Source organism: Crassostrea angulata, chromosome 1 (genome assembly GCF_025612915.1).
Source record: "Crassostrea angulata isolate pt1a10 chromosome 1, ASM2561291v2, whole genome shotgun sequence".
Taxonomy (NCBI): domain Eukaryota; kingdom Metazoa; phylum Mollusca; class Bivalvia; order Ostreida; family Ostreidae; genus Magallana; species Magallana angulata.
In genome coordinates, this window is record NC_069111.1 from 51,223,331 (window position 1) to 51,239,384 (window position 16,054).

Sequence of the window (16,054 nt, forward strand, 5' to 3'; positions counted from 1 at the left end):
AAAACTTGATTTTATTCTTTACATGCTGATTTTTACAAATTAAATATCTTAATTTATATTTTTTTTATTGATTACCATACTTCTGCATTGTGTGAACAAAAATTAAAAGATCAAAAATGAAATTTACTTTTATTTTTAATTTTTTTTTATGTGGTTGAATTGAAAATGCAAATTAGCATCAAATATAGAATAAAATGGTTGAATCTTCCAAAATAGTTTGATCCACAACCTAGTTTTAGCCCCTAGTCCTTACGGCGCCTATGGGGTCTTCAGAGAATGCTATTAAGGAGATAGAGTGCCGATCGGCTGCACTGGTTCACATGTATCGCCTGCAGTTATTATCGAGGGTCACCAAGAATTTATCTACAATTTTCTGTTGTCCAGTGTGACCAGCTCTACATGTATGTCAGCTGACACACAGGTGCTAGGCTGATGTACATTACCCACTAAATGGTCAGATCGGAGAATTCTCAATTGCAATTTTAAAGATTTTAAGCAACCTAGGTTTAAAGTTTAAGAAGGGCTTAAATGGTAGAAATAGTCAATTGCAGCACTGGCTATGAATATTTACTTAAAAATTGGTTCTAAATTTAAAATTTGCAATTTCTTGCATTTTATAATGAAATAAAACACTTTTCCACTACAAATATTGAGATAAATTTATCTTAAAATCAAGTAACTACATACATTTTTTTGAGTTTTTATTTTTCTTACTTCAGAATAATTTAATTTTGTTGTAACATGCTTTCTGATTGGCTAAAAAAATTATTTTATATTGCATAAAGAATGTTACCTATGTCACAGTAAGACTAAAGTCAAAAACCACCAATCTACCTGATGTTATGTTTGAATTTTGTAGAATTTTAAAGGTAAAATGACAGTTTTAATCTACAATTAATGGCAGAAAATTTTTAAATTATAAGGAATGAATTCAATAGCTACTCAATTTATACTTATATGAAATGGGTTGGAACAGTTTATGCTTTTTTATAAACTTCACAGTTTATAAAGCAAAAACTGCCTCAACCCATTTCATACAAGTATACCGGGTAAATTGGGTAGCCATTTAATTCATTCTTAAATTAATCATTTCAGGCTGATTTTAAGTCTCTGGAGGTGACTTAAACTTATATTTTTTTCTTCTAAAAATTGTTTACCACCAATTATTACAGTTTTGCAAATTCACCAGAAAACAAATCTGAGATTTAATTTTTTGGTCCACTTGACATTGGAATCATTTCATCAGAGAGGCCTTGCAAAAATGTTTGTACAATGTACTAGACCCTGCTGGAATTGTCTACACAAGATTTAATCAATGGACATTCAGTTCCACAGGTCATTTCAAGATGACTATCAAAATCCACAAACAGTCGTTGAGTCAAACTCTAGGTATGTCAAGCAGACCCCCGGATTAGCACAGGTGTACACTGCTGTATTGACCCTCAGAGACCGTCCATGCCATCGCTGTTTGCACAGTGACCACCGAAGTTCTACTACAGAAGCCACCGTTTTGTAAAATGGTCAACCCAAGAAAAACCACAAAATACTTATCAAAAACCAGCTCTCTTGTAATTAAGTTTTTTCCCCCTGTTTTTTTTTAACTGTTTGAAAGCGATAGAATTAGATGGAATTCTTACCTGTCCATCTAAGCACTATAAAAGCTAGGGATTTACTGTCCATCCATTTCTCAAATGCACTTATCTAGAGGGCTTACAAATCTAAAATGGAGGGATTCAAATTCAGGGGAAAGAGGATATAAAGGCTACCCCAAAAATGAAGGGCAATTATTAATGATTGCACAATACTTCAATCCCATTGTCCACCCCGGTTCACAATACGCTTTTTTCTGAACCCCTCAGAACCCAAACCAAATCTTCTTTCTACACACTCTCGGGTTTCAAGTGCTTGATTTGCCGATATTATGAAAATGCAAATGATCAGTGGATGGAACAAAAAATTTTTGCATTGAGTAACTGATTACACAAGGTCAAAAGTTCTCTCCCCACAATGACCTGTCTGACCAAAAACATCTGCTCTTTTTTTCTCTCTCTCAGGCTTCCACTTTTTTTTAAACCAGTCATTGTTGCAGTTTGAAGACAGCCAGTGAATTTTTTATGTCATATTTTTATTTTGATTGAGGACAAGCTCTGTAGTTATCGTGTTTTCTTTTTTTTTTCTTTGCTACTTTATTTTTCCCTATTATGGATGAGCTGATACCATTGGTGCAGCATTAGTTTCTCTTCACTTCTGACTATTCAACATGCTGAAAAGTTTAGCTTGAGAACAAAAATTTTCAAATTCAAATTTTCAAATTTTTTTAATTAATTGTCTGCAGTCACTGTGAGTGTCTTACTTCCTTTTCAATCAAAGCTAGTAAATTTATAAGATCACTTTCTTTTAAACCAAAAAATTAATAATAAAGTTCAAGGGGGCATAAATGTAATGTTCTTTTTTTACATTTCCCCCCAAAATTTTAAAGATAGAAATTGAAATAAATAGGATCTAATCGTCCATCAAGATTGGTTTAATGAACTTCAGTGAAGGGTTTCCTTGCAAGGTCTTCCAAAATTACGAGCAAATTGCATATTTTGTCGGTCATCCCCTTTCTTCTTTCAGGTTCATCTAACAGTTAACTTCTCTAAAGTTGAAATTGGTTCCCATCATTTCATCTACATGACAGGCAAATGCCCTATTCTTGTACAGACATCCTCTTTTCTAATGTCTTCTCCTGCACTCTAATTGCACGGGACACTCCTTTGAACATTTCTTTGAACATTCAATATATGACTTAAAACACCTGTAATTCTACATAATCACAAGTTCACATCTGGGCAAGAGGCATCTTATTTTTTTACCTGAGAAAAAGTTCTCAGGGTTTTTGTGAAAAAAAAAATTCAAATGTCTGCAGGCAATTTGAGTCGAGTACACCTTACATATAAAAATTAAAATTCAAAAACGGGTTAAAAAACCCATTCAAGAATATGGGAAATTGCAGCAAAAGGGCATATAAAGTTCAGTGTTGCATGTTCATAGGTAAGTGACATTCCCTTCAACAATTGAATTGTATGAGACTCGTCCTTCGTAAATTTTCTAGTCCAGTGGTCATGTTTCATCACTCAGTGCAAGCCCTATGCTTTTTTTATATAGGGGTCGCGACACGAAATTAAACGACAATTCATCACTTGACCCAGTGATTACCAAACGTTACCCGAGTACCCGATGGAAATTTATGCCACAGCTTCACAATGCTGCTCACAGGCTTTCAGCAGGATGCTGTGAGAACGCCTTGGTTAATCCTAATTGGCATACGGAGCCAAGCAAAACCCGCACAATGAGCTGCATACATGGGAAACCTTCCGCTAATTTATTACAGTGAGCATTCATTGGGATGCAGTTCTCACCGTAATGTTACCGAGATTTCTAAACACTCTTCAATGCATCTTAAAAGAAACTTGCAGATATTAAAGGCGACCCTCTTCTTTCTTTTCTTTCGATTTTTGTCCTCTTAAAAGTTGTTATCCTGTCTGTGACCTTTAAACTGGCCGTTTTTTTACGATATTTTTTTTCTCTCAAGGAAACTATTGCAGCAGAGCCCGTCATGCATGCATAACATCAAATTAAATGAAATTTTATAGAGAGATATTTGCATAAGGTGACTATGAAATAGGATGCCTGTGGTAGGAGATATCCTCATAATTAGGGCCCCCTCTCTGCATTTATGGAAATTGGTCCATAATCAAAATTATGTTCAAGCAGAAAATATAGCAAAAATCGAATGCGTCAACTTTGACTCTCATCATTAAGGATTCATAAATGGTGAAATAATCACCCATCTTCAGGCATAGTTTCCACCAGAAATATGGAAGAAATATACAATTGATATGTTATAATGTTTCACATTACTTTTTATGTTTGTTAAAATGATCCTAAATTATCATAAAAAATACAATTTCTCAACAAAACTAGATGCAGCTGCTGTTTTTTTTTTTTAAAGGATATTAAATATCTTTTTCCCTCTGTCACAAAAGTGATGCCATCATAATTTGTTTTACAGAGTAACGTCCAATTTGAAAACAAAAATAAAATGCATAAAGAAATTATGAAAAAAATTTTACCATTACATGTGTACTTATATTTGATGGAGTTTCAATGCTACTGAATCAGATAGTAACAATTGTTTTGAAAATATAACATTTATGAAAAATAAGCCATCTTTACACAATTGACGTACATTTCTTTTTCTTTTTTTTCTGCTTTAGTCCATGGATGATATTTAAACAAGAAAATGCTTTCTTGCAGGAAATGAAGGTGGTGACATTGCAGAAAAAATACCAAACCAGCATTAGCAGGTTATGTCAATTTTTTTTGCAATGATCGCTACCTTCATAACCCATATGAATCATAAAAAAAAACATTTCATTGTTTATATCTTTCTTTTAACAAATTAATAAATTGATTGTAAAAAAAAAGTAAAATTCACTAAATTACTGTTAATGTACATCAGTACATTAGATAAAAAAACAGCCAAATTGTATCCTATGGGAATTTGAGTATGACATCATCATAATTATTTTATGCACTCCGTGATTTTTTTTAAGTCACTATAGATTTTGCCCAATTGATAAACAGTGCGAGTAGATTTTAATCCTGTTAGTTTTGATCTATAGATAATTCACTAAATCAAAGTTTCCGTAATAAATAGAGGGAAACATACTCAGTAGATGTAAATATAATATTATGTTTCCGTGGAAATTGATAATCTTACATCTGATGAATCAGCTATAGTGCTTTTTCTCAGTGTCAAAAACACTTGCTAGACAGTCAATTCCTTTCAATTTCTCTGCTTTTCAAAATCTTTCATACACAAATTTTTATCAATACAATATTCTTGAGAGATGCAGCTTTCTGCATTAATAAAACATTTAACTCACTGGAGACAAAATATAAATTTCACATCAAAAAGGAAAAATAGTTCAACCAAAAAAAACTCTACATATGGATAGATCAGGCTGGCTATACCTTCTAGTTAAACAAAAATAGCACACCAAATTTCAATTTTAACCCACACTTCCCAAATCAATAAATTCCAGTGGCTTAATTTATTACAAAGAGGTTATTGCTTTTCATAAAGATGCGTATACAGTAGACAACATGCCACAATAATTATGCATAAGGGTCTTCATGTGTATGCTAAGAAAATGACAAAATTGTTGATATACACCAAGTCATTTCATACTAGGGATTTATATTAAAAATAATTTTTGCAAAATATATCAAGCACTGCATTACCATATTTAAGGAATAAAGTTCTTTCTTTTGTATGTTTCAAGTTCCGATATTTCCTTTAATTAATACATGTACTGTAAAATAAAAAGTAATAAAGATCTAAAAATAACATTAATACATGCATGTATTTGAAAGTATTTCAGTGCATACATATTTTCTTATATCAGATATGACTGTTTCTGAATTTATTTCTATGATTCTCCATAGATAATTTTGGTCAACTTATTCAATCTGATCATTAAGTAACAATGGAAAGAATATTAAGAAATGAATGGATGATGTTAAATAATAAATAATATATCAATTTTTTACAAATTAGTTTTTTACAATTTATAAAGTTTGTTTTTTTTTATTTTAATTATATATTCTTTCAATTCAATTATACATATTTTATTACAATTCCTTTTTTAAAAAGATAACCGAATGAAGACATTAGGGTTTTAGCTGGCAGAAAGGACTTCTGGTATATATATTATGGACCTAGTATGCCCCCCCCCCAAAAGTGAACATTGGTAATCAATTTACTGTAACCTTTGATTCCTTTGTACAGATATACATGTGAAGCTTTTTTATAAATTTCATTTTGATCCACCAACAATTTTGAAAAATGACATCATAAAGTTAACCTTTTCCCACCATTTTTTGCATTTTAAGCATATTACGGCTTAATTTCTCTTTCAGAAAACATTGAGCAATTCTTTGAACAAACAAAATATTTACATCAAAGATGTATCTTATCTATCAAAGAATTAAAAATGACATGCTCTTTATTTTCTACTCAAAACCCAGTAAAAAAATGTCTATTCTTGACTGATTTTGATTGAATTAAAAAAAACGTCATTTCTGACGTCACAAACTGCAAGTACAATTAAATCAAAAAAATAGATGAAAAACATATATCCTATCAACTAGCTATTCTAAAATATTACATATTTAAAACAATTTACTGTACCTGAAGCACTTAAAAAAATTGTGAATTATGGGGACCATGCCATATTATATACAAGTATAGTCCTTAACAAACACATTTAACAGCATATAAATAATTTGTGACCTTGACCTTTAGCTAATAAGGTTATAACCATTTCTCTTCAAGTTGTTAAGATCAAAGTAAAGTTTCCTTGCAAAGGAAACTGGAGACATCGTATGGGTTCATATCACTAAGACCTTCATTTTTGGGCACTTGACCTCAAATTTAGTAGAAGTCTTTGGAGTAATCAAGAAAACTTTTATTCCAAAAGGTCAAGGACTTTCAGAGATGAAGTGTTACAGGCTGAGAGAGAGTGGAGGATAGACTGATAGATGGACTGATGTAGAGACCCAAAATATCTTAATGCTTAAAGCAATAAGGGGAAATAATTAGAAACAAAATTATTTAGAAAATGAAACTTTAGCAGACTCTATGATGAATCAAGGTATTGAAACTCTTCATAGGACCTGATTTTTGCATTTTGAAATACCACTTTGGATCTACTGGGTTCTTTTTCTTTATTCTACATGCACCACGCTATTTATTATCACATACAGATGTTGACTTGTTTTATTCATTAAATCTGGCTAGAATTGTACTTATCATATTGTAGCCAATTAACACCAAGTCTGAAAAAACAAATGGTGATTTGACGCAAAGATGATTAACTGGGGTTTTTTTGTACATGTAATGATTCAAAGTTGCTCTTATAAGTTGAGCAATGTTTTTGAAATATTACATTCTTATTAGGCCATATTTTACTTTATATGAATATTTTAACACAGGTGAAAATGGAATGCCACTTCTTGAATTTGCAACACATTATCAAATACAATTTCTTTTTTTTTTAACATCAACTTCTGAAGTGTAATGTTCTATCAAAACTCAGTGTGATTACGGCATTCATGAAATCTTGCAAAGTCTTTTTTTTCTATTCTGTTTTATACCTGTAGAATTAATCACTCTTGTGCAGATGAAAAGGTAAACTTGATAAACGACCAAGATGAAACTTTGTCACTGAAAAGTTCTGCAAAAGTATGTGAGAAAATACCATTGTAATAAATCTCTCACACTTTATTTCCTTGAAATGAACTAAGTAATCAACTCATACATGTATTTCCAAAATATTAACTCACTCCAGGCAAATAAAACAGCTCCATCACCAGTTTTTTAACCTAATTCTTATGGTTTCTCTTTCTCCTTTTTTCAAAACACTGTGATAAATTTCCATAAGTTTTTCCTTGACATTTAGAATGGACTAAAAAGTTACCTATAAAGAAGACATCTACACGGCGGATTTGACGAGCCCAATGAATAACAAAGGGACCACCCTAAATTCAGTTAACAAATTTTGTTCTTGAATAATTGAGTGCAAATATGGAATGTAAATACTCTATATATTCTATTTCCTGTTCACAAATGTCAGTGAATATTTGTTGAATTATTACCAGTTCTAATTACATGTAATATGGTAACTTAATCCAGGCAAGTTACACCAATTTACCTTAAGAAAAAGGAAGCAAGGACCATAACTCTTGTTTGATTTTAATAAGAAACTATCATAATTCACTATAAAGTGAATTGAGTACATGCATATTTTGTTTCTAAATATTCATTAATCATATTTTCACTTCCTTTCATGACAATTTAAGAATATCAAGTTTCAATGTGACAGCAGGCAACACAACTTACTTGTAGATGTGATTTTTTTCTGCATGAATCTTCAACTGTATGCTATATGTATACCAAGACCAGCTCTTCTCCATTACTTTTTAAACTTTTGTGCAAAACAAACTATTCATGATAGAATACTGATTTTCTTTTTACTTACATTGGATTGGTTCACCTACAAGAGTAACATTGTGACTAACAATATTCATGTGCTAGGAATTGTCTCTTCTGTGAAGATTTCATTGAAAATATTTTTTTAAAAAGCCATAATAAAAACCCGTATGAAAAACAAAAATAACAAACCGAAATAAAACCAGGAGGTATTCTGAATAATAGGGTCATAATTTTGACTATCATTGAAATTTTGCAATTTATCAACAATCCAAAAATAAGCCTTAACCGTAACAGAGTACGTAAAATCACCTTATTAAAACAAAGAGGTATTACAGTAGTAATTTCGACTCATGATAGTTTTGTGCAATAATAACTCACCAACATGAATCTATGTACATGTATTTCTTGTTTATGACATTTTCAAAACTATTGTAAATAAATGTCAGAAGAAAAAACAAATACAAATATCTCCATGCATACTTGTCTTCATTTCAATATCTGGAATTAATCTAGTTATTTTCAGTCTGACTTGCCCTTTTCTGATCTGATTCAACAAATATCATTGTGTTTGATTGTCCTGAATATCTTAATCGCTCTTAACAATTGTTGTTAAAAAATAGAATCATATAACTAGTGTAAGGCAGAGTTATTTGGAGTGTAATTTTTTTTCAGAATCCGAAATAAATAATGGTGCATGGACAAATTTTTGTCAGGTGATTGACTTCAAATGTGTACTTTGGTGAAAGGCTCTCCATAAGGATATGCAGTTTTGGTAAATAGTGAAGTAAAGTGAATATTAAAAGAACTGGTAATTTAAAAAATTTTAATTATGAAAAAAAAATGCAGTATATACTTTTCCTACAACAGTACAACATGCCAAGAATGAAATAAAAATTAAACCAGTCACTGAATGCAAACCCTGCGGGAAAATCCCTCAAAATATCAATCACACTGTCTTCCAGAATAGAAATATTTACATATGCAATGATTGACCTATATTTACACGTATTATGCTTGTTATAAAAAACCTCGAAATGAACTACGAGTCAACGAGCATTCTATAGAACATGCAAGTATGCCTAAATCTTAGAACCATGGATTCAATTATACTGCAATTGCGCTGTTAGTTAACAGATTTGGGAAGGAGACGATCTTTAAAATTACACTTGATTTTATTGTTACTTTCGATAAATAGTACAACACAACATGGAGGTGTCCCATACCACCTTAAGCTAATGTTCAGAGGGATATGTATTGTACAGCAATCAAAAGGCCACCAGTATTTTAGAGAGATGTTGAGAAACATTCAGGCTGATACAGGGCTGAAGTCAATCTGCCGGTTGGGAGTTTGGGTGCTGAATAAAGTTTAACCTCCAATTAAGTCATCATCACTAGCCAATGGGAAGATGAGGGGATACCCATCAGACAATTAACTAGCAAATATGCTTTAGACATGGTTAAACAATCACTGCCAAATGATTTTGAAAAGATGACATAATTCTCCTTTTTGGGGGTTTTATGTAATACTAAAGCAATTTGTACCCCACCAATGATGCTATGTAAAACCCAGGTTCAATGGAATGACAGAATTGTCCAAAGTTTGCCAAAGATGGAAAATGAAAGAATAGCGAATTTTCATCGACATTAACCACACATACATTTGTATACTAAACCTAAAACATCTACAAATATGCACTCCTGGCTAGATTTTCGATGAGGTAAAGACCTTAATCAACAACCTCACCAAAATGTGTCCATCACAGGCACAGTGCAAGCTATATATGGACTCCATCAACCTGGCCGTCAGCAACGCAGCCTGCACATGACAGACAGCACCACAGAAATAGAAGCAATCCTCGGCAGTTGTCCGGTAAAACACACAGATTTAATGAACTAAGCCACAAAACCTGTCATAACAGGTGCAATTATTATGGTCTGGACGCTAACAAGACTGGGAACACGGCCGGGAGAGGAAAAACATCACCTACTTGCAGACACTGACGGGGCAAGGTCTGACCGGGGTAAACTGACCTCTCCCTCCGAGGACTGCTCCAAAGTGGTGCTTTTAGCTCTGACATATCGGTGCCTGGATGTGCCACATAGATCAGTCAGATTTACTCATACTACATGTGGTTATACATCAACAATCATTACTTTACATGTTTAGACATGTATCTGTTGAATGTTTCCCTATTTGGTGCATGCAAGTAGTGAATCGTTTTATTAATCTGTGTATGACTATACACATAAATGTCATTAAAAGTCCAGTTAAAAAAAAATTGCAAAGTTTGCAACGAAATTTTTTTTTACCCAATTCACTTGTACATGCATTATTCATTTTCCAAGACTTGTGGAGTTGGATAAAAGTCTAAATATATATATAAATATAGTAAGAAGTCAATTTTTCACTGATTCCTTTTATCTATACATTCATGCGAATAAATACATTTAATACTTTTTATTACTGTATTGATGTCTTAAGTGAGCAGTTACATGCCCTGACAGAGTGTTAATTGACTAAGAGAAAGGTCTATGCCAATCTACTTTTCTGCAAACTTTCACTTTCAAACTTTAGAATTAATCAGAAAATCTTCAATGATTGTTCAGGTAATTCAAATTGTCTTATTTACTATACACCCCAAAGTATTCTAAAGAAAATGGTACCTAGTATGCTTTAACAAACTGTTATTTCACTACATCTATGAAGTTGAATTCTGTCAGTTGAAAATCAGTAAACATGGAGATTGCTGATTCACACCCATATGAGGGTGAAACAAGGTTTTTTACTTGCCAGTGCTTTCCCTTAATTTGCTATTAAAATTGCATCAGTGCAATTTATGCATGAGAATTATTGTGCAGGATTTGTATTCCTAACAAAAATTGTTAAATTTAAATCTAATGCCATAAACACCACAATGCACATGAAATTACGTCAACAATTTAATGATTCCTATTTTTACAAATACACATACGATGTGAACATGTGAATTTTCTCACGTGTTAAAACATTTCATAACTTAACCAGCAAATAATGGTTGTTACCACAACTAAGTATACATAATCATAAAGTATGTAAATGAAGTGCACAAAAACTCTTGTCTTGCTTTCAAATCAGTATCAAACAATGTTTCCTCACCAGATCCTAATCCCTAAATGGGATTACGTTACGTACTGTGCACGCACCACTCTAGTCTGATGTGATGGCGATGTCCAAGGTCAAAGTCTCTTTTTCTATGACCTTGTAAATTAAGGTTTATTAAAAGGTAAAAGTAAAATGAACAGAACAATCTCCCTAACATTATTATCTGACATGGTTATCAGAATTATTTCTATCTATTTACTACTGTACTTTTGAATGTTTTCATCATTCCTTCCACTGGATAAACTTAGTCACAAAAACATCTATCTTGTAAAAAACCAACTTGCACATCATACCTCACAAGGATAGGGGCAGTGTAGGACGGTCTTATCAATGCAGAGAATTGAAGGTGTTTATACGTTTATAACAATCATGATTAACGAGATTCAAAATAGGTGAGCTATTAAAATGCTTATTTCCTAATTTTTCGGGTCAGCGAACAAAGATATGCATAAGTAATTGCACAGTGACCAGAATATAAATAAATAATACCATCTGCGTAGTACGGTAGTTTTTATTACACATAAGTGTGCTGAAGTCACTGTATAAATTTAATTTCTCATTTCATAATGAGGATCTGCAATCATTAGAGACTAATCTAACCTATATAAAAGACTTTCGTGTCCAACACCAGGAAATACAATTTTAATTAACAAATCTAAACTGACAAGTTCAGCAGAGACCTTAAAAATTAATATATGTTAAAAAGAGGTTTTTTACATTGGGTTTATTTCTTTGGTAAATATAAATATACCTAAATGTCAATATTTAGTACAATATTCTCATTTGTAACATTTAGAGATAACTAATAAGCCTAAAAATAAAAACCATTTTGGTTGGTATTCATTCATAAATGAGGCAAAGGGAAAATATCAGTTGAATGTACATTAAAAATCATTTTAAGAACCCCCGAAACAAATTCTTTACTAAAATTATTGCAATCTTATATTCATTTTGAAGGTTTTCAATTTCCTTTGCAAACATAAAATCAGCTAATTTCTGAATAATATGCAGGCTAAAAATAATTTACAGATTCGATCTGATCACTGTCTTGTCCCCTTTTCCAGACAGTTTAGACAAAATCCAAAGCCATCTTGCCTTGACATCTTCACCTATATGATAATTTCCTATCATCATTGGTGGAGAAAAACAGTTTTATTTTTGTCTCTCTAACCATTACTCAATCATTACCAAACTTCAGACTGGATAGTTATAACTACCCGACACAAACGATGAAGCCTTCTGTCCACCTATATGGTAATTTACTTCAGTGAGAAAAGCAACGAGATTGGGTGAACTCTTTGTGTCCGCCTATTAGTGGCTAGAATTGTCGCAATCCCTTTTTTTATGTCAAGTTCCCTGAGAGTAAGTTCTCCAGCCATAAGGTCAGAAATATTGGCATAATTTGAAAATCTTAACACTCAAAGATTTTTGAAGGGTGACTTAGGGTGCATAATTTATTGGGATACAAAAATCTCTGTCGACCGCAGAGTGTCTGTTCAAGATATAAAACCTGTCCGAAAATGAAATGTTAAAACACATTAATTTAACACACCTGGCCATGTCCACACACAGAAACGATATATTTGTGGGTTTTTTTAACCAATGTGATGGTTAGACCAGTTCAAATGCCGGTGCCAGATAGTTCAGTTGGTAGTGCATCTTACTAGAGATGGAAGGGGGCCCAGGTTCAAATCCCAGTCTGGTCCATCATTATTTCTCCCATTCTAGTATATTTGGTGCTGTGACCAACCCTTGGAACTGACTGGTTAAAATCATTTAAGGGGGAATGATGAATGTGATGGTCAGACTGGTTCGAATACCGGCGCCAGATAGCTCAGTTGGTAGAGCACATGACTAGAGATTCAGGGGGCCTGGGCATCCTTGTCTGCTCCATCATTATTTCTCTCATCCTGGTATTCAAAATTTTAAAAATGGATCATAAGCTACAAATTCACGTGATATCATAATTTTCAGTTATGGCAGGCAATTAGTTGATTCAAGGGGATCTGATATTTCCCACCCCACACTTCACAATTTTGATGCCATAACCAAACTCTTAAGTAAGTCACTTATGATAGACAATATTGGAGAGTAAGGAAGAAATTTTTTGAAACTTAACAACATGAAAAATCCAGTTAAGTAACCAGTAACCACAACTGTGCAATTCATATTCTTACCAGTTATACTTCATTCATACTCTGACCCCACACCATCCCCAATCCCCATATCCAAATATAGTGTATCAAGTGAACAAAAAAAAAAAGGTTTAAACTTCATGACCAAAAAAATCAATGTGGTATATTGAATAATTCAGAACAGTTTTCTCCAAGAGACCTAATGTTCCTTTCACAGACACACAAGACGATGCTCATCCAAAAGTCAATACTCAAAACTGTTCACACCAAAGAAATGCACATAAACACCAAACATTCTCAAGGTGTGGTTTGGCCCTCAAATCAAAGCATGAGATCAAAGGGGGGGGGGGGGGGGGGAGAGAAGAGATGACACTTTAGATAAAATAGACATTCCTTTGTTCTGCCTTTAAACCTTGTATTTTGTAGCAGCAAAAATATCCTAATCATCTAAAATTATGATAAATTTTCATTAATGAAGCATAGTGGTTATTGTGAATTACAAAAAAAAGTTTGTGGTTGAATTATAAATACGTAGAAAGGCTACAACGAGAAAACAGTTCACATTAATTAATTCGATCATTCATCTTGTCATAGGTATTCATATTGACATCTACTTAAATGCGCAACAAATCAACATAGCTGTTTGTTGTGATGCTTACCTGTCCAGTAATTATTTTTCCTCAGTAGCAGTATCAAATAAATAAAACATCACGTTTAGTATGATTAACCAAAATTTAATGACCGATTATACAGTGAAATATTCTCTTTGAATATTGAAATTATTAGCTTATTGGGTGAGGCTTATTGTGTGTTTATGATTTAGTCATACTTTAGAAAAAAATCCAATTTCCTAGGTCTCCATCAAAATTTATATATATCCCACAAGTTAATAAATGAGATGTCAGAAGATGGAAGTATTTTTCCTCATAAAAGACAGAAATTTGGTGCATTAAAATATATATTGCAAAATAAAGAAGGTGGAAAATTCTCATAAATGTCTGTTCTGTCAATAAGCATCCTGCAGTTTTGATACCTTACGATACATGAACCAATGCACTTCATTTAGATGTGTACCAGTAAGTCAATGGCTTCTACCTGTCAAAAGATCACCTGGGGATTGGTGCACAAAGGCTATGGTTATCAAAACAGATGAATAAAAACAGAATTTATTTATCCCATAAAATTTCTTTTTATATGCATGTAGCATACTGTGTGAATAATTTCTCTTGTATTAAAGTCAACGACCCACTTTAGAAAAAACAACAATCTGCATTCCTTTCTATCATTTAAAAAAAAATAGAGTATGGGGGTTGAGGGATGGGTGGGAGCAGTCCATCAAAAAAAATGTTTGTTGCCTAGATGTAAGCAGAGGATTGGCAGAATATTGCTTAGCTTTACATCTAACAGAGTTTGCATTTGTTTTAGTTTGTGTGACAAGATGGCCTTAAGCAAAAGCTGTATACCTTTCCACTAAGATAGAAAATTTACACATGTTAATCATAAAAGTGTTCTTTCCAATCAATTAACTGTTACAACTATGTTAATATTTTTAGTAAATAAGGGTAAAAGGTTATCACCTAGCTGGTTGGTGAATTTAACAGATTTCATATATAGGAATCATTAACCAAGAAAGTTAAAATGTTTTTCAAAAGATTACATCCTGGCCGATACATTGTGTGCAAAGTTGAAATAATAAAAGAATGTGTTCAACTTCAAACTATATATATATATACTAAAGAAACTGGTAATGGTTCAAATATGATTAAACCTGCATGATTATGACCCAAAATCCACATGAAGACAGCCAGCTCAGAACCAGGGAAACAAATCAAAAATTCAAGGACAGTTTCAGCAAAAAAGAAAATAATAAGCAACAGGAATGGACATTTTTAGACTCTTGCTACTGAGGTCTACATACCTGAAATCATTGAGATGTATACATACACCATCGAGCCGTGCCTGCAATTACCTTTGTCAACCTCTTCTTCCCATTCTAGCCTATAATTTTCACGACTGACCTTATTCAGTTCTACAATGAAGATTTCAATAAAAATATTTTAGTTGGAATAACTAATAGTAAAATAACATCAGTTGAAAAATCAAATTTAATTCCAATTTGAGTTTTTGCATAAGTCTGATTTTCATCTCATTTTCTAGGAAATATAAAGGGTAATTGCAATCTTTTGGTAGAGAAAACAAAAACATGAAGTGTATATTGAAATATGGTATAAACAGATTTTGAATTACTATGCAATTACTTGATAAAAATAATAAAGCATTGGTTTGTTTTGTTACCTAAAATTGTCCTTATTTCACAACAAGGGCACAAAGAAGATGACTAAAGTATTGTTTTCTCGATAATTTACAACCCCACATTCATAAGTTGAACTGGGAGGGTTTTAAATTTGGGACATAGTAGACTTTGGGGGGGGGGGGTGTAGGGAGGTTTGCTATTCAGGAAGATTGCTGAGACATAAAATACAACAACTTATGGTTTCACTCAAAAGTACCTTACAAGAAAAGCTATTAAATTGGAGTACAGGAACATCTCACTCTGCTGAGTTATGAATATATCATAATCTTTAAATTTAATTAACATATAAATTGTTTACTCATTTCAACAAACCTCTATAAAATTTGGGCTAATAAGGTCCAATAAAAAAATTACCATCATCCAATTACCATGGAATAGTAAATTTTGCTCCAAAATGCACAAAGATGCATATGGCATTGGCA

The 16,054-nt window shown here is 32.4% G+C and overlaps 1 protein-coding gene across 2 annotated transcripts in view; it reads right to left on the reverse strand.

Moving 5' to 3' along the window:
* Nucleotides 1–16,054, reverse strand: part of LOC128173701 (zinc finger protein 27-like) — a 48,808-nt gene that overhangs the window by 32,093 nt on the left and 661 nt on the right. For both annotated transcript variants that reach the window (XM_052839373.1, XM_052839379.1), the window contains exon 2: nucleotides 15,237–15,347. The gene's annotated coding sequence lies outside the window, so the exon portion shown is untranslated. The remainder of the gene's footprint in view (nucleotides 1–15,236; nucleotides 15,348–16,054) is intronic.